General features: G+C 38.5%; 2 long non-coding RNA genes across 2 annotated transcripts; one reads left to right on the top strand and one right to left on the bottom strand.

The window, feature by feature from the left end:
• Positions 1-2,852: 2,852 nt before the first annotated feature.
• On the bottom strand, positions 2,853-7,778 carry LOC126917174 (uncharacterized). The gene is made up of 2 exons (XR_007710879.1): positions 7,640-7,778; positions 2,853-6,877 (listed from the first exon to the last, which is right to left on the bottom strand). It is a non-coding gene; the product is annotated as an uncharacterized LOC126917174 (long non-coding RNA).
• An 840-nt stretch (positions 7,779-8,618) lies between these two features.
• Positions 8,619-14,455, top strand: LOC126917175 (uncharacterized). The gene is made up of 2 exons (XR_007710880.1): positions 8,619-8,738; positions 13,914-14,455. It is a non-coding gene; the product is annotated as an uncharacterized LOC126917175 (long non-coding RNA).
• The last annotated feature ends 4,444 nt before the right edge of the window (positions 14,456-18,899 follow it).

Raw genomic sequence — 18,899 nt, 5'->3', positions numbered from 1 at the left:
ATAACATCCCTCGATCAGGATAGCTACCAACTCTCAAGACACATCAACTCAGACCCATTATAATTCTAAGATCACCTAGTCCTAATCCTAATTGCCATAAAATTTAGTATTTTTTACAGTTGTTACAATTTTTCATTGTTACAAACATTTTAAAAGTCGAGAAGTTTCTTAGAGTTATTGCTCATTGTTATAAAACACGGAAAGAAGTTTCCCAACTCCACCCTTCAGTAACCGTTGATGGAGAATGGTCATCTCCAATGGTCAAAGATCACATTTTTATTTGCTATTGTCTTTTCGATTAGAATACATCTCGGTTTGTTACTCGATTACTCGACATCTAAATTTGTTATTTCTAAAACTCAGACAGAAAGCATCTCAGAGAGTTTTATGTAAAATTGTTATAAAAGGAAAAGTAAAGCATATCAAATATGACAATAATTTTGTATTCCGTACATGGTATTATTTTGTGATAAATATTTACCCTAAAAATATCAAGATTTTGCAAAAGAAAATTATAAAAAAAATAACAGACATAGAAGAAGACTGTTCACTGTGCGATGAACAAGAAACTTCAGCAACTGAAAACGGCATGGAAACACATGAAAAGCTATTTACAACCGGATCACAGTTGAACATTATAAATAAGCGTTTACGTAAGGGTAAAAAGGAAACAAATTATCGTTGACGGTAGAGAGTGAAATTGGGCCCGATAGAACAGTTTGGAAAGAAATAGACGCAAGTCTCAAACCTGGCAGGACATCGGTTCATAATATTTTTAGGGATATGCTAAATGGCATATAATGAAAGGACAAGTAAAGACGGCATTTTATCTTACCGTTGATCACCGTATAAGGAATCATATAATAAAATGTACCGAAGAAGAAACATTTAGAGTATTGGGGATTACGAGGGAGCTAGATACAACAAAACTAGATGCATTTATTGCTCTGTTATATGCCCACGGTGTATATCAGGCACAAAATTTAGATGTCTAATATTTGTGGAATAAAATTTGCAGACCTGCATTTGTTTCAAAAACAATTAGGAGGAATGCCTTTGCTGAAATTATGAGGTTTATACGATTTGCTAAGATGAGCGAAAGAAGCCAACGTTTACGAACCAATAAATTTGCAACGGTATCTACGGTATGGGGCCAATTTACAGAGAATTCACAAAATTGTTATAAACCTAGTGCATGCATTACTTTTATATAAAGAATCGCGGGAAAAACCATGCAATAAAACTATCAACAAGTACTAGAAAAAACTTGTCAAGTAGAAAATTAGTATTCAAGTAAAGGTTACAAAATTACGAAAATTTGCTTAAGACGCGGGAAATATTTATGCGGCAAATATACATTTGATAATAAGATAATTTGTAAAAATGCAGCAAAGTTGAATAAGATATATCTCTATATAAATAAAAGTGTAACTCCATTTAAGTCTATATTTGAAATTAAACAAAAGTAAATTTAGACGAAATTTTATGACAGTTCGTCATTTTATATACATTTAGTTGTAAATTTACCATTATCTAAGTTAAATCATAAAAACTATTATTTCTTTAATCACCGGTCAGTTTGACCGCACACGATAGGAGCAGGTATACACGGAAGTGTTTAGTGTTAAACTCAAGCTCTGTGAGCTGTGATTACTGTGAGCTCCGTGAAATTAACATAATAAAATCCCGTCGAGGTTATTATTTTTACAGTAATTGCAATTTTATGCAAAATGAAGATTTCACTAGTAGGTTAAAGATGTTTGTAGTAAGTCAAAGGTGTTCATAGAAAATATGGAAGAATCGAGAACTCTAACCCTTTTCACACGTCAACACGCCAGCGAAGCGGCGTTTAAGCCGATTCCAGAGCAGGCTGACAGGGTATTTACCCGTTTCGGGATAATGCGAAGGCGCGATACGTGCGACAAGTCGGTCGAAATCGCGGATTATTCCGTACATGGGAAAGGCAAACAGCTTCAGCCAAGCGTGTAATAATGGACTATGTACAGAAAGTGGCACCGTGTAATTTATTTGGTATAAATATATTTATCAAAACCCAATCGATTCTGTCGGTTCACCATTTAACATCACATTAATTTCACGTATTTTGTTTTACCAAATTATTTGGTAAACGATATCAAATAATAGAAGGAATCAGAATGCTCAAAATTCCATATGTCAATTATCTACAGAAATATATAAATAAATAGAAATCTCGAAAGTACGGTTGGTTCTGTACCGTTTCTATATACTGTTTATGTACTGTTCGAGAAGGAACAGCGAGAAGACTCGTGTCCTATGGTGCAAGAAATCAGTAGAGATCGATCGTCCATCACTCCGAGACGCTACGCATCGCTTCCTCCCTCTTTTCCTTTCTTTTTACCCTGGGCCAGGAAGATTCGATCGAGCTTGAGTGCCCGAAAGAAAAAAAAAGTATCCGTTGCACCCGACAGAAGATAAAATCGATTCGATTCTTCCATGATTTTCGACGTCACAGAGACGACTGTCTCACAAAAGTATCACTGCTTGCCGGTTCTCTTTAAGGGCGACGAGATTGCTCCGGGTGATTCGCCTCCGACTATCATTGATTTCTTTCACACACCTTGATTCCATTCTTATAATTTATCTCACAATTCTTTCTTTCAATTTTCAAGGTCACAAGTATTTCTATTTTCATCTCGTACTCTTGTTTTATTGTGACAACAACGATCAGACCGTGAATGTTTATATATTTATGTGTACAACTACTATTTATCGTAGTATTTGAGCTACTTTCCTTTAGTTGTATTCGTAAAAATATGAATTTGCATGAACATTCGTAGTCTAGTAATAATATTTCGTTCGATATACGGACGTTAGGACTGAAAATATCTCGTAAGCTACGTACGACTTAATTTTTCCCCGTTTTTTTTTTTTTTTTATCAATTGACGATGAAAAAAGTCTGACAGACTGGATATAAGCGACAGGTTCAGGCTTTCACCGAGTCACGGCCACCGATAAGTGATAATTGATTTTACGCCCCTTGATTTATGACCCGTGCGACACAAAACCTAGCTTTTGGGGTAAAAATCGGCCGAATCCAACCCCATCGTTCCCCGTATCTTAACTGTTGGATCGACATGTGTTACCCTTTCTGCTCCCATGCTGGGGTGGCTCGCGAATTTCCATCTTTATCGGTAAAAGTGTAACTCGCTCTTTTGTCAAATTACGTCATGCCTCCGATACGAATTATCGAATCTTGTTACCATTTTCTGTGCTATATCTTGCACAACATTTATCATCATGAATAGTTATCTAAGAAGGGAGAAATCATCTTCAGGCAATTAGTTTCTTCTTCCTTGTCCTTGGACGATGTCAAAGGTACAATATCGAACGCTCGACGAAAGGGATTGTTCTTTATCAATGTTTCAGAGGTACTCTGAGTCGCTGCTGTTATTCAGAGGCACGGGCCACCGGGCGTCAAAGCGAGTTAACGTCGAATAAATCAAAATAAAAGGGGACTAACGTAGCATCCCGCTGGGCGACGGCTCAGAAAGATCAGGGGTGCCCTTTCCAGATCGAAAGAGTTACCTGTGCGACGTACCCGCTCGGTCCTCTGCGACCGCGTGCAGTACACGCTCGCGAGGATCTATGGTTCGTGAGCATCGATCAGTGAAATTTTTATTAATGTTCGTGAACGGTCTCGCGCCTCTCTACTTTTCTTACGGGGCGTGAAGAGAAGGGAGTGAAACGTCAAATATCATTGGGACGTTTTGAAACAGACGTCGATCGACGTTATGTTGAAAGCTTGGCTTTTCTCGAATAATTCGAAACTTTAAAAAACCATAAAAGATCCCCTAAATATATCGTTGTGGGAACTTGTTATAGTTCTGATTTTCGTCTGAATTTCCTATTTAATTCATCACAAATTTCCTCAACGATGCTGAAATTATAGCATCTGTATATTACAATATGCAATTGTTGATGCATTGCTTCCTGAAACTTTTACACATAATTTTTACGAATCTTTTTTCGCATATTCTAATTTTTTTATGAATGTATAACTTTGATCGTAGAATTAATCTTTTTAATCTGGGTCTTCTGATAATCTGGATCGATCATTAGATTTTGTACGAAATTATCAGATTGTTAATACTTATAAACAATACTTACTACTTAATAATATTTAGTAATACTAAAAATACTTATGAATAAGAATATGGATAAATACTAATCCTAAACTTTTGGCTGGTGATATAAAACTTAGTCCAATAATAAACGATTGCAGCAACTAATAGGTTCGATTTCACGACTTATAGTATTTCCTGAATCGGTGTTGCGTTACTTAGGTGTAAACATTACCCTCCCACGCGATCTAGATCTCATAATACCGTCACGATTTCCCGTCCGGATCGAGCTACACACGCGAAATGCTCGCACGCATGTATTGTACGGATTAGCTTCCTTTTTTGGGACGTTCACCTTTGATCCGTTGAATTTCGAAGAAGGAAAGATGTATGTACCAGTTAGGAAGATAGACGAGAAAGGAAATCACCGAGAAGGTATTCAACTTGGCTAATCCTCTGATTTCGTATCCAGCTCCGATTCAGGCCATTCTGTTTTTGCCTCTCCTTCTCTTGGCCGCCATTCAATTCAGAGCTAAGATCTCTTTTAAGGAATCTGTAACGCTATCCTGTTTGCCGACAGGATCTTCCTCATCTATGGCATCGGATGTATTTTTATATTTATAGCTGGGAATTGATTCGTAATATCCTCGGGCTTTCGAGGGTTTCGTGAAGGAAATTCTATATCATTATACGAGCCTACCGTAAATTTTGAACAAGAGATATAGTTTCATATTGTACGCTCCTAATATTTTCAAAGCTCCTGATAATTGTAATAATTAGAAATATTGTTACAAATACTCTAATCGAATGTTTCTGACTGTCTTCCTTTCTATCTTCTTCTTATTCTGTTTCATTATGGGACCACCGAATCACTATTAAGTTTCGCACAAGTATATGTTTATACCGAAAGATACAAATTTTGTAATAATGTAATCATTTGTATTTAATACACGTCAATGATGCAGCACTATTTCGGTACTCGTCGGAATTCAAAGCGAGAAGAAAGAAGCCCGCGTGTTATGATATAATTTATAATAATTAGCTAATACATACATACTAATCACAAATATGGCGTTATGAACAGTGCCACGTTTGGTCTTTCCATATTCCAATATTATTCTACCACATTAAAAACAGCTTTATTCCCCTGTTCCTAGCCTCTAGTCTCTCTGATTCTCACGCGATCTTCATCAAAGAAATCAATTATTCATCATTCTTAAAAAGTCTCATCGACGATCGAGGTATCAGTGAAATGTTCGGCTTGAAAAAAAGCGATGAATAACTATGACAAGGAATGAATGAACAGGAAAGAAAGGAAACGCCAAAGGAATGGACGAAGTTCCTGGAAAGGCGCTACCGTGCCCCAGCTTCTCGTGTCCTTCTCTATGAATGGACCTCGATGCGTCAACGTTACGTTTCAATTTTACAGAAACGAAAAAAGAAAACGAAGGAGAAAGAAAGAGGAGCATAGAACGGCTCTGGGTTGAAAAGTGTCCAGCAGGTAGAGAAGGTGCCTTTAATGCCATTTCGTGCCATTTACACCTCGAGAACGTTCGAACAGGCAGATCGAAGGGGGTTCTCTCCCTTGGATCTCTTCGCTGTCGTTTATTGTCAGAGCTGCCTATACACGGTAGCCATTGACGAAACGACTTCCCGTCACGCCATTGCTCGCATTTCGTTTCCTTTCATTGATCGCCTCTCTTGAGACGTTGCTCTTCTTCGACTCGCCTTCGAGGAGACGATCAATGGTAAAAGTAACGACCGTTTTCACTCGAAACTGATTTTTCAACTCCTCGATGAACAGGTACGTTCGCAAAGGAATTCCAGTGGATTACTAGGATACTAAAGTGGATTTTGCATGTGGAATTTCCAAGGCGAAAAAGAGAATTTAGACGGATAATGTTCATGTGTTTTTGACGATCGAAATGTTCGCTACGGAAAAAAGCAATCAAATCATTCAGATACTTCGAGAGATGTAAAAAATCTATCAATGATATTCAGTTAACAATCAAAACTGAAAGAATGATCGATTCTTGTGAAAGTAGAGTCTTAATCGCTCAAAATCTCAAGAATTATACAAAATCCAGGTGAAGACATTTAACTATCGGCCAGAACAGTGAACATTTTTGTGAGAGTGGAATTTTTCGAAAAATCTCTACAATTACAAGAAGTCCAGGTGAAGACGTTCAACTATCAACGAGAACCGTGAAAATGACCAATTTTCCAAAGATACGTCAACGTGTCCGACACGAATATGATCGATGGACATTGATGGTCTTTGATCCGTGTAATTCGCATACGTAAGAGGATACGAAAGGACTTATTGTCCAACTGTCGGTTCCTTTAACGATGCCACTGACGGATCAGCCGATGGTTTGTGCATTTTTGGAAAGCAAAATAAGGCGGTCTCGTACCTGTTCTTTCGCCATTCACTTCCCCTCTCTGGTTACTGATCGCGGCTGTTCGATGGGAAGACCTAGTGGCACGATTCCACGTCGATGCAAATGTCGGTTCCGCTTCTGTTACGCGCTTCAAAGAGGAGAACGCGACTTTTGTATCGTTCAGCACGGATAGACCTCGATTGTACGCAAAACGCTCGAGGGGAGACGTCGATTCGTTGCAAATAACTGGATCATCGTTTCCGCTGTTTCTTCTATTTCCTCTTTTTCGATTCTTTTCTATTATCAAGAACAATAATTTTTCAATTTTTTTCTTTCACAATAATCATGACTTATTTGTTGATATGCGGATGAGGCCCATTAGTGTACATAAACTGGAACATTCAGAATTAGACAGCCAGTAAGATTGATACGATTTATAAAAGTTAATTGTAGAAATGTTAAAAGTATCAATCAATAGTACGGTAATAATAGAACAAATCATAAAATTTGTGTATTTATTGTTTATCGGCACATCCCTTGGTAAGATATTGTAACAGGTAATACTATTAATTAGGTCATACCATAAGTTCGTTCCGTTTTTCGAGCGGTTATATATATTAACATTGTTTACATATCTTTCAGTTTCATGAAAAAATGTAATCCCCCTCTCGTTGTACAACTTCTTCCCATTTTTCAAGTGCTTTGGTCCCTTATCGCCGTATGTTTATAAATCGACACATGAAACGTATACACAAAAGTCGGCACGAACTTATGGGATGACCTAATAATTACAAACTTAATTTGGTACAGTTATCTCAGTAGGTGCTGTTAATTAGTAAATAATTAGTTAGTCATTAGTCGGTACGTTGGTACGGTTTGAATACTTTCGTAGGTGGTGCACGAAGACTATTTCTATTAGACAATTTAGAATCTTTTTTACGTTAGTTAGAAGTGTCTGTATATTGATGAGTATGCCTTAATAATATAATTTGCATCTTGTATCTTCGATGCAGTATGAAAATAATGGTTCGATAGTGTTGTTAGTGTTCCAATATTCGCAGAGTTCCGGTTCCTGTATTTTGATAAGATTACAATATGCGATGTTGGAGTGACCTATCCTGAATCTGGTTATTTGAATCTGATTATTTTCTTACCAAGGTCATAGTTGGGTTTATTTCATATGTGTTTCCTCCGAGTCTATATAGAAGGTGTTACGATTGTACTAAAAGTTGTTCGGTGCATCTCTTATTTTTGTTTTAATAACAAAACCGCTTTTCTTTTGGAAGGGTAACAGATGCATCATGGTTAAATTCACGTCTTTTTCGTTATCAAGAGCAGAATAATTGCGCCACCCTCGCAAAAGCAATGGAGGAAACACGTGTCTGTTGAAGTTCGTGCAGAAACCGTTCCACGTCCCGGGATTTTGCCCCTCGAGATGGGCTGGTGCGAAATTTAGCACCTAGAAGACAGTTACGAGGTGCGCTTCTATGCGTAGAGGATCCAGAGACGCGGCTCGCTAAACCGCTAATTTCACAGTCGTTTAAACGACGATAATTCATCGAGATTTACAACGCAAGCGCCGCGGCCAGCTTGACATCATATTCCATTAGTCTCTAAAAACCGGCTGACGCGGTTCGCGATTTTACGAGCTACTCGACGCTCGCGAGTCCCCGCAACCAACTGTGTTTTGTACCCGCTTTCGTGCCATCATACGTCATGGAAGGAGTAAATCTGGCAGAAAATGAATTATTTCCGATTCATCGTGGAATATTGTTTCAATCTGGTGTCCGTTAATTCCTGAGCATTCTGCCGTAATTTTGCTAGTCGATGCGAGCAGCAGAATCCACGGGTGGTCCCTAGAGGAGGGCCGAGAAGTGGAAGGGTTACGAGCGCCGGTGCTCCGTAGAAGTTCACTCGAATCGATGGATCCCAGCGTGACGTCAAAATAACCAAATGTCAACAGTGTCGCGAGTCAACGGGGTTCTTGATCGAATTACACGGGTGGGGGTAAATTTACAAGGTGTTTCCTGTGGCGTGCCCTTTCTGTCAATTACGTAACGCAGCTGCGCCGTGCACGCGTGTCTGTTGAACGTTGTCCGAGAATCGAAACGTTTTCAATGCAACGAAATAACGAGAAAAAGAAAAAGAAAGAAAGAGAGGAGGAAGGGACGATGGTCAACCTCTTCGATTGTTCACGAAGGAAAGTTGACCATTCACGAAGGAAACTGACCGCCCATCCTACTGGACGCACCGGTAATTTTCCCTATCTCCCTAATTTTGCGAACTGGACGCTGTTGGACGGTCACTAGAATTGACTCTCTTTACTGGTACACTAATTTAAAGAGCAAAATTATACGTTCTGTTGGCACTTCATTCTCGGTTCCTTTTAATGCTACAGACTAGTCTGCTGTATGAAAAATGTATTTAAAGCACAAGCCCATGATATCTACAGACGTGACTTATATACATTTTAGTCAATTATTGCGTTATAAAAAGAGAATTCTGTAACTTACATCCTGTCACTTATCATTATGCAGATATTATTAGTTAATCAAATAATTGTATCTCCAAATACAGAAGTACATAATATGATTCCAAACTTCTAAATAATTACAAAATCGATTACAAAACGATAATATCTATAGTACAAATGCGGCCAGTTTCAGTATCCTTCTGACGGCCAAAGCCAACAGACTATGTTTTATCCGCGTAAACAACAATATTTCATCTTTCTCTAGAAGAAACACCACAGTAGACGAACAGTTAACAGTTACAAAAAAAGCTAATCAAGGCACGGCCGCGTAAATATTCATTAAAGTTATATCTCCGACGTCAGAAGACGGAGAAAAGTCGCGAGAATATGGATGCCGTCGGCACTCGTCAAAGCTTTGGTTTTACGCTCCGTAGCAGCTTCTCTCTCCGGAAGCTTAAGCCTGACGGCGGTCCAAACAGTTTTTCGTCGTAATAAAACCGCGCTTACGTCGATAATAAAAGGCACCGTAGGCTCCGTTCTGTTTGTTTCTCCTGCCAGACGTCTCTGATGTCTGGTGGTGCTCGGAGGCCGATTAACGACGCCCCTTCCGCTTGTGGGAAACGACGACCGTTTTCCGCGACATCGGCTTCTTCTACCGAGAAATCCTTTCCACGCGATTCAAACGGCGAGCAACGTCTAAAATTACTCGTCTAAAAACGAGTTACGAGCCGATGGGACCACCGCAGGAAGTTCTAGGCCGAAGTCCATTCACGTGGAACTTAGGGCAAACTAAACTAGAGCTGGTTAGATAGATTCAATGACGAAGTCGATTTATCTTATAGTTGAAATCCTGTACCAGGTATGTAAATATGAAACCGGAATTTTTGTATAGAAAATACACGCTTATTGTATGAAAATGATTAAAAATATTTTATTCGAAGTATTGCCCATCGCTAGCTATACATTTTTCCCACCTATCTGGCAATTGGTGGATGCCACGCCAAAAGAACTGCCGCTCTTTCGAGGCAAACCAGTCATCGAGCCATTTTCGTACATTTTCGTAAGAAGTGAAGTGCCGGTCAGAAAGTGCGTGTCCCATCGATGTAAATAAATAGTAATCGGACGGAGCCAAGTTTGATGAGTAAGCCGCGTGCGAAAGTATTTCCCAACTGAACGCTTCGATCGTTTCCTTGATCGGTTTTGCTGTATGTGATGGTGTATTATCATGAAGCAAAATTACTTTGTGTTGCCTTTTTTGATATTCTGGTCGTTTTTCACGCAAAGCTTGATTCAAATCGATCATTTGTTGTCAGTGGCGCTCGGTATTAACGGTTTCGCCAGGTTTTAACAGCTCATAATAGATCACACCCTTCTGATCCACGTTCTTCGTTCCTCGCGTCAAAATTGCCACTTCTGAATTTTTTAAACCACTCAAAGCACTGTGATTTACCAAGAGCATGCTCACCGTAAGCTTCGACAAGCATTCGATGCGATTCTGCAGCAGTTTTCTTCAAATGGTAACAGAAAATCAACGCTGTCCGCAAATCGTAGTTTCCAGGCACAAAATTCGACATGTTCAACGCTATTACAAACTATGCTGTTGTATGAAACTTGCATTGTTCTGAGTCGAAAATCAGCTAGGGCCATCTATAGGCAAATTCCGGTCTCATATCGACAGACCTGATATAATACTAAGTAATCTGAATGATTATACGCTTATCATAATGGCAGAACTACAGTTATTTATAGTTAGGGATTATAGACCCGTAAATGTAGGATCAACGATGTAGAGGTTTTGGACACATATAAACATATGTATATACATGACGCCAGTATCAAACATATTAAAGATCAGAAAAATTCAACATTTTAAATAGGAACGTGTTCTTGTAAAGGTAAATATTTGACAGGTAAACTGAGACAAGACCAATTAAAAATTTTACAAGGTCTTATGTCTAAGGGAATTTAAATATGGGTCAGTTTCAGTTATGGTTACTGTTTAACATTCTATACAACCATACCTCACAATGTTGTCAAACAGTGTCACACAATCGTTTCAAGGACTAGGAACCACTTTATGACAGTGTGTACTAGATAGAATGAGCTATTTAAATTGTCTGAAAACTTATTATCCCAAAACGTTACGTCTACCTGCAAAAATATCTAAAATTTAACTGCAATATTCTCGTTCGCAAAAGAATCTTATTGCTCCAAATAAATCATTGTAAAAATGAAGGAAAATAGTTAAATGACACGGAAAAGAATGTAGGTGGATAGCTTGGACGCCGTGTGCGCTTTACGAGCCCCATCTTCCATCCTGTGAACGGTTGTACAGTGAACAATATACAAAACGTTAATATCCTGCGACGAGGAGTTAATGGACACGCTACGCGTAGCTTCCCCGTTACGTATTTAATCGCACATAATATATAGTCGGTGTAACAAGGTTATAACCGGGTGCAGGAAGGCCTGCAACCCCTTTCGGCCGTTTTGCGTGCCTCCAAGAGCGGCCGCGTTAAACGTGACGAGGACAAATTGTGGATACCGTCGTCCCTTCGTCTCTTCGCCCTCCCTCGCTATATATATACGTTTAGTCGAGCCCTTCTTCCTTCACGTGATGGATGGTCCTACCAGGTGATGCACCCTCTCGTTAAAAACCCACCCCCGTGGAAATCTCTTCTATCTCTCTTCTTTCTTGCGTCTCGATACGAGCCTCATCTCTCTTTTCCTTCCTTTTTACTCTTTTTCTCCTTTGGATTTTGGAAGAGATTAAAAGGAATTACGTCTATTTTTTTGTGTGTTTGGAAAAAGAAAAGGAGATGTTTCAAATGGATTTAACCTTGTTCAGGTTAGAAGTCATGTTTCATTGAATCTGTTCGTTTTTCAGTGAAGCTGGATGACTCGTGTAGTCGAGGATTTAATCGTCTGCCATTCGTTCCGGCACGGGGGCGGGTTCATAAAAAGATCGTCGTCATCGGACAACGTGTTACCCTTTTATCTCGATTTCAAAGACGAACTGAGATTTCTCATAATACTGACTATGGGGAAAGGCAGTAACCGTAGCAAAATGTACAATGATTTTCTTTGTATTCTTGAATAGTTGTGAATATTTTACTTCTCGATTTAATGCAGAAAATATAACATTTCGCTAAAAACGTCAAGATTATATTTACTAGTTTCAAATAGGTCATTAACATTCTAGGCTGAAAATCTTATCTTAAGTTGCTACAACATCGATTGTTTAATATATTCGATTTAGATATTTAACCTGTGCTACTGACGTAATTGTTGAACTTTTTTACGAATATAGAAAATAGCTTAAAATAAAGTAAAATAAACCGTCACGGCTGTTATGTAAGTATACATATATTATATTAGTATTCCATTGAAAATCGAAAACCTTTTCACACAACTGTACAAATCAGTAGAGAGAAAAATCAGTTTCACAGGCGTCTTTGACCGACGTAAAAGGATGTCAGGGCTCATAAAGTTAGCTGGCAATCTGGAGGGCCAACTCGTCGCGTCGACATAAGGTCATGCGATAAACTGCTAGACGCAATTAGAACAGGCAGCTTTATTTCCCTAATTCTCATTTTAATCAAGGCGATGCCGTGTTTGTGCCGGGAGCCAGCATTGTCTTTGTCGTACTTTTGTGTCGTACGGATGAATAGGCCCCTTCCGGAACTCGTAATCAGCCGTTACGCGCCTTTCAATTACACCCACGTTAAACCGTTTAAATGGTACTGCGGAGGGTAGCGCCTTCTTCGGATACTTTTTCCCTTTCAATCCGTTCCATTGGTTTTTTCTTCTTCTAGTTCCAGTCGAGAAATCATTAAATCTATTTTAGCCATAGATAATTGTTTCCGATCCACGATGTTTCGGTGAATTTTCACTGAAAAAATTTAGTTATTTAGAGAAATTCGATGGAGAATTTTATTTCACTTTAAATCTGTGGGCTATTAATATCTGTTTTCATTCGTACACACAATCTTTGTTTGGTGAAGTGTATTGTATAAAATTGGTCAAGCTAGGATATTATAAAACAATGTGATATTGTTTTACATTACAATAGACAACGAGTGACATGAATTATATAAACATATTAGCAGTAAGGTGCAAAAGCACACAGAGATTATGAAAAGCCGTTTTTGAGACGTGGATAAATATTTAACTGTTTTCCAAGTTTAAGGGATAAAAGTTGAAAGAGGAGCGGTCAATTCATCGATCATTTGTTTGACTTTGCACGCGTGCTCCAGCCGGAAATAGAAAATAGTTCTTGTGTCTGTTTGTCGACCTTGTTTGCACAATCTGACCCTTCAGGACCTCTCCACGGAGGTTTTCAAAGAGGTCTGAAGAGATCCTCAAAGGATCGAGGACGCAGATGTCTATTTTGACGCGACGAGCCGCCTCGGGAGTCACGATTTCTCAAGTGGTACAATTTTCCTTTCCAATGTCCCCTTTGCTACTTTAGTGAGACAAACTATTCACAATTATCCCCACAATTAGTCCTCTATCGTAATTTACAGCTTTTACTATTGAGCATCTTTCTTTTTTCTATCTCTTTTTATTTATTAGAATATTTACAATCAATTCTCGTTGAGAATTTTCAGTAACTTAGTTTGGCGTGATACAATGACATGGATTATAATAGTTTTATATTGTTGGTTCTAGTAGAAACTAAGGATTTAATCTAGAGGGTATTTTCTTTTTAGTCTGCGGATCTGGTCCGTCGTGTCCAGTAGTTGGGTGACTAGTGGGTTGTGGTGGTTGTTGACTCTTGTGTTATATCTGCTTCTGAACTTGTGTATTTCATCTTTGACTGTAGGTAGTTGAGCATCTTTAACACTACAATTATCAGAGCAGTCAAAATGACTGGCATAAAATTTTTAATTTTATATAACATAAAATTTCAATCCCTCGAACCAGCAGTTTCATCCAATTTGTTCGTTTTCAAGTGATTATCGATGGAACGAAACGGAGTATACGGAGGAAAAAGAAACGAAACCAACGACGAAGGGACAAAAGTGGAAAAAAAAGATAGCGGGTCGGAAGGAGCTTCCTCGGAGAAGCTCGATTACATGGTTACTTTGTTTTCGTGAATGGAGTAGGACGCTGGTCATGGTGATCGTGCATCGACGAGCAACAACGAGTACAACGACGAGAAAACGGCAACAGAGCATCAACGTCAAGCCGCATAAAAGGAACTTACCAATTCACATTATTTCTTTTCTTTTCTACTTTCATTGAATTCTTGCATTTGCACATTGTAATATCGATAGAATTGAAATGATACGATTAGAAGAAGATACTTGCTAACTTGTAGTATTTTTAGAAGAACAAATGCAATAATTTATTCTTCGATTAATCGTGGAACACGAGTTGATTCGCGAATGGAATTTTTTGGAGTCTTTTAGATTTGTTAATTTATGGATCTCCTATTTTGTAATCGATCATGTTAACGAACACTATCGTAATTAAACAAAAGAAAATTCGCTTAGCTCTGCGGCGTTCTTTCAAGCATTTTCATCTTTTTCTCTTTCCCTAAATTTCTTAAATTTGAAGGAAAAATAGAACTTTTCGTTCCTCCTATTCTTCTGTTAAAGATTTTGTTAAGGCATTAAACATTTTTCTTCTTATTAAGTGAGTAGTGTGATTCAGGCATAAAAATTCGAGGACTGCAGCAGGGTTAAGGTCGATTCTATACCAAGGCAAACGAAGGATCCTCCGTCTCCCGTTCTATCCACCATCTCAAAATGGAGAGAAGTCGGGTGAGTTTTTTTTCCACCGGTATCGATTCAAGACGGCGTATAATTCGATATCGATACCGTAATCCTATATCTAAGAGGTACACGCAAGGTCTCGTCACGTTGATCGCCGACCACGCGCATCGGTTGACAATGCTGTCGACGATACGCGGTGGCCAGACGATAACGGTTCGCCTTTTGCGGATGCTGGACAGCTTGTTGGATCGCTGGAGCGAATTTGCGGTGTCATGGAACATTATTTCAACGCAATCGGTCGACTCGCGAATGCGGCCGATAACTATTCCGATTTTACCACTGAAACAACGCTGCACTCTTTCTTTGTCTTTCTAAATAACGGAATATAGAATGTTTAAGATGAATCATATTTTATTGCAAATAAATATCATTGATACTGCGTGTTCAGTTTCAGAACTGAGTTCTTTTTACCTTGCCAAAAAGCTGTTTCTTATTAATTATTATATTGTATGTACATATTAGATATGTAATAGAAACATAAACTTTCCTCGCGATTTTGTTTTACCAGTTTTACTGAAAACGAATACATTTATCGTACAAAAATTCCAAAGTGCTACTACTACTACTACTATTAAATACATTTATCGTTTGGTTAATTAATAACTTACTAAAAGAATTCGAGAGTGTAGGCGTTAGTATTAGTATAATATTTTATTCTACTCGTAGAGTATATTAAAGAGTATTATTTATACACAAAGAATGCTTCTCTATCTCTCTTCTCGCAAGAATCGAATTTCTCCCAGCTTTGAGACTAAATTCGTGGATTCTAGAAGTCTTCACTGAGATGTACATATATATATATACTCGTGGAAAGGAGCACGTGCTAGCTCGTTTCTTACGTACGCCTGCCAGCTGCAAATATCGTGCAGAGGTCCAACGAAATCCACGCGTCGTGCACGCATATAGAGTAACGGAGAACACGGGATCCATCTGGCGTGTGCGTGACCTCCTTGAATTATCGTGACTCCTGGCCAACACTTTAGGACTCCACTTTAGCCATTTCCTATTTCATCCTTTTCATACATTCCTTCAAGAACCTGACTGACGTCTACCCTGAACTGCAATCGTTTCTCGTATCCAGAGAAATATGTAATAACGCCATTGTTATTTAAATCGTATGAAGCAAAGATATAGAATCTAGAGAAAAGAATCTTCAATCCTCCTCTTTTCGTTTCCCTAAATATAAGAACAATAAGTGTGCGCATATTCTATAAGCTGCTACAGATGATACTGAACAATCTACATATGTACATCTTTTCGCGAAACTTTTTCCTAAACGTTCCTCGTTATATTAAAGCTTGACGTAAGTACATCCCTCAAAAAAGCCATGCAATATTCAGAGAATTCGGATACGGTTTCAGTTTCTGTTGGTGACAGGGTAAGAGCCTAGACAATAGCTCGAAAAAGAGATGCTATCGATTAACTATGCGAAAGTACCGCCTTTCCTCTCCTTTCCTTTGTCCCCTTTTCATTCCGAGTACATCCTCCCTTTCTCGAACCGTCCCCTCTTGCTGAAATTTTCACGTACACCCCGTAGATTTCACGTATACGAAACTAAGAGGAAAGAGGGGAACTCTATTCACCCCTCGTGGCTGTTTCCATCCCTTACCTATGGCCAATCGTAGCTTGTGCACGCCCAGTGACGTCAGTTTTACCCCTCTGCATCGTAATTAGCCAATCCCATCGCCGGATGGCCATCATCCAACCCCTGGCACAAATATATTTACGAGCCAATGATTTCTATAGTATTCGACTGGGCCTCTATAATTTAACATGTATATCTGTGTGTATGTGCGAACACGCGTATCGTGTGTCTAAATTGCAAAAGACAGGAACGGTACAATGGTCCCTCCATCGTTTTGCTTTTTTCCCCTGGGTCGTAGTTCGTCCGAAGAATATTTCGTCCCGTTTCTGGCCTCCCGTTCTTCTACATCTTTTTTACTGGAAATAATATTCCTATTTAGAAACATTATTTTTAAGCGATCTCTAGGATAAAAAATTATAGGATAATTATAGATCAAGGAAATTATAAATTGTTACCTAAGCTATTACACGTTCTCCATTTCTACAGCATTTCGATAGGTCATTTTGAATAGTTTCCACGAGTTTTCTTTATTATATTCATTTAAAACAGGAAAATTATAGATGACATTAGTCCATATCAATGTGTTCATCATTTCTACTAGAATCTCTCTGTCCACTTTTACTTTGTTATCTCATCGAATCGCGTTATAGAAATTTACAAACACATTTTCAAGGTGTAACAGTATAAGGCGTAAGACATTTGCGCAGTACTGTACTTACTTTTGCTTGTACGTAGTTCTCCCCTCTTTCTTCCTACTTGTTCCTTTTTGCTGTTTCGGAGAGTGAAATTATTTATATGATGCATGACCAGAAAGCTTTCCCTAAGAGAATTGAAAAGCGACTAAGTCAAGAACACGGCAGTTAGAGGACGTGTGATTTTGCAATGGAACGATATATGTGAATTATGTTCTACGAAAAGTTCGTGTTTCTTGGCGGTAGAGTCTTCGCGTCGTTTAATTCTGCATAAATTAATATTACAATTATTTCTACATCAACGGTACGTAACACTGTTGCGTCTTGTTCTTCCAGTTCCTGAGAAAACTCCACTAACTATGAATCTTTACTATCGGCATACTCTACATCGTGTACAGCGTTCACAAAGGAAACTAAAGAGAGAAAAAAAAAGATACAGAGTTGAATGCGCTTCCTCTCCATGAAGAAGATCTCCAGCAGATAGTGATTATGCACTACAGAGTGTACGATGACGAGAGGAGAGTCGAAAAAAAAAAGAGAAGAAAACAAGAAGAATGGCTCTGAAGATCGATGACAATAAAAGACGCGAATGCTGATGTGTACACGAATCATTGATTCCCGAGCGTAGGTGTATTTGAGTATCGCTTTCTACGGTTAGGGATAATCCGCTTACGCGGGGCTAGTCTGTCGTTCACGTCGTTCACGTCGTCCTTGGTGGCATTGTTGCCGGCGTTTTGTGAGAAAACAGCATTTTCGACGCTCGAGGTGGCGACAAGAAGAGAGCTTAACTTATCTCCGTCACAACATGAACGGCCGGCTTTCCTTTCACATTCGAGAATTCTTGTTTTCGTCGTCAGATCCCGACAGTGCACCTGACTCGCCGTTGCGACATCCCTGCGTGAATTTCAAAAACAAGCATCAAAATTTTACTCGACCGTTTAATTATAAATAATATCATCAATATATTTTTGAAATATTTTCCATTAATTTTTATCTTCATTAATGTCTTCATTTAATAAATGATTGAGCATTTCGGAAAAAGCCTAGAAAGTATCAGCTCATATCGTAGCAGAAATCTGACTATATGAATTCTATTTAGTCGAACGAGATTTTAATTATATAATATTCGATTAAGTAAATTCCCGTCGAATGAATCCACTTATTTTAACTCTTATTATATCACTCGAAAGTTTTCCTTACTTTATCGTTATACAAATTATACGATGTCGATTTATTTTCACCCGAGGTAAAAAGAAAATTGTTTCACGTGCATTTTCGATATAACGATAGTACGTTTCGGCGATAGCTTTCGTTGATATGATTTCTCTGATCGATGAAGGGTTGTAGGACACGGTTACCCCTCTCCGTGCTCTTATAATCCCATGAATACATAATCTAGATGCAAACAGCCGGCACGCGTAGCTCGTTTTAGAACTGCCGTGATATTTCACGGATTACGAATATTTGCACTTCGTTTCACGGTATCTCGATCGTCGTACCGACTTTTCCATGCAAGAATCTTGATCAGCGATGATACTTCCCTCTTTTTTTATCGCCTGCAGTCTCGTCGTCTAAAAAAATTAGACGGAAGGTGATGGATGAGTTTCATGGAGGATTTAATCGATCGTACAACAAAGATTCGACTTTTTTAGTTTCGCACCGTGTAAATACTCCCCAAGCGACTCGGATAATTCTCGGATAAACTCTTTATACGTTCTGTGTTATTCACGTATTATCAAATATACAATATGATCGATTTATGATAATTTTCTGTTGTGCGAAAAGGAAACTTATAAATGTAAATTTTCGAAATTTTTCATTTCAATAGAATTATTGCCCTGGTATATTTTCTATTAAATGGAAAGGAAGTAATAAGCGTAAGTC

This window comes from Bombus affinis, chromosome 6 (genome assembly GCF_024516045.1).
Source record: "Bombus affinis isolate iyBomAffi1 chromosome 6, iyBomAffi1.2, whole genome shotgun sequence".
Taxonomy (NCBI): domain Eukaryota; kingdom Metazoa; phylum Arthropoda; class Insecta; order Hymenoptera; family Apidae; genus Bombus; species Bombus affinis.
Note: the sequence above shows the minus strand (reverse complement) of the source record. Positions and strands in the feature narration are given on the sequence as shown.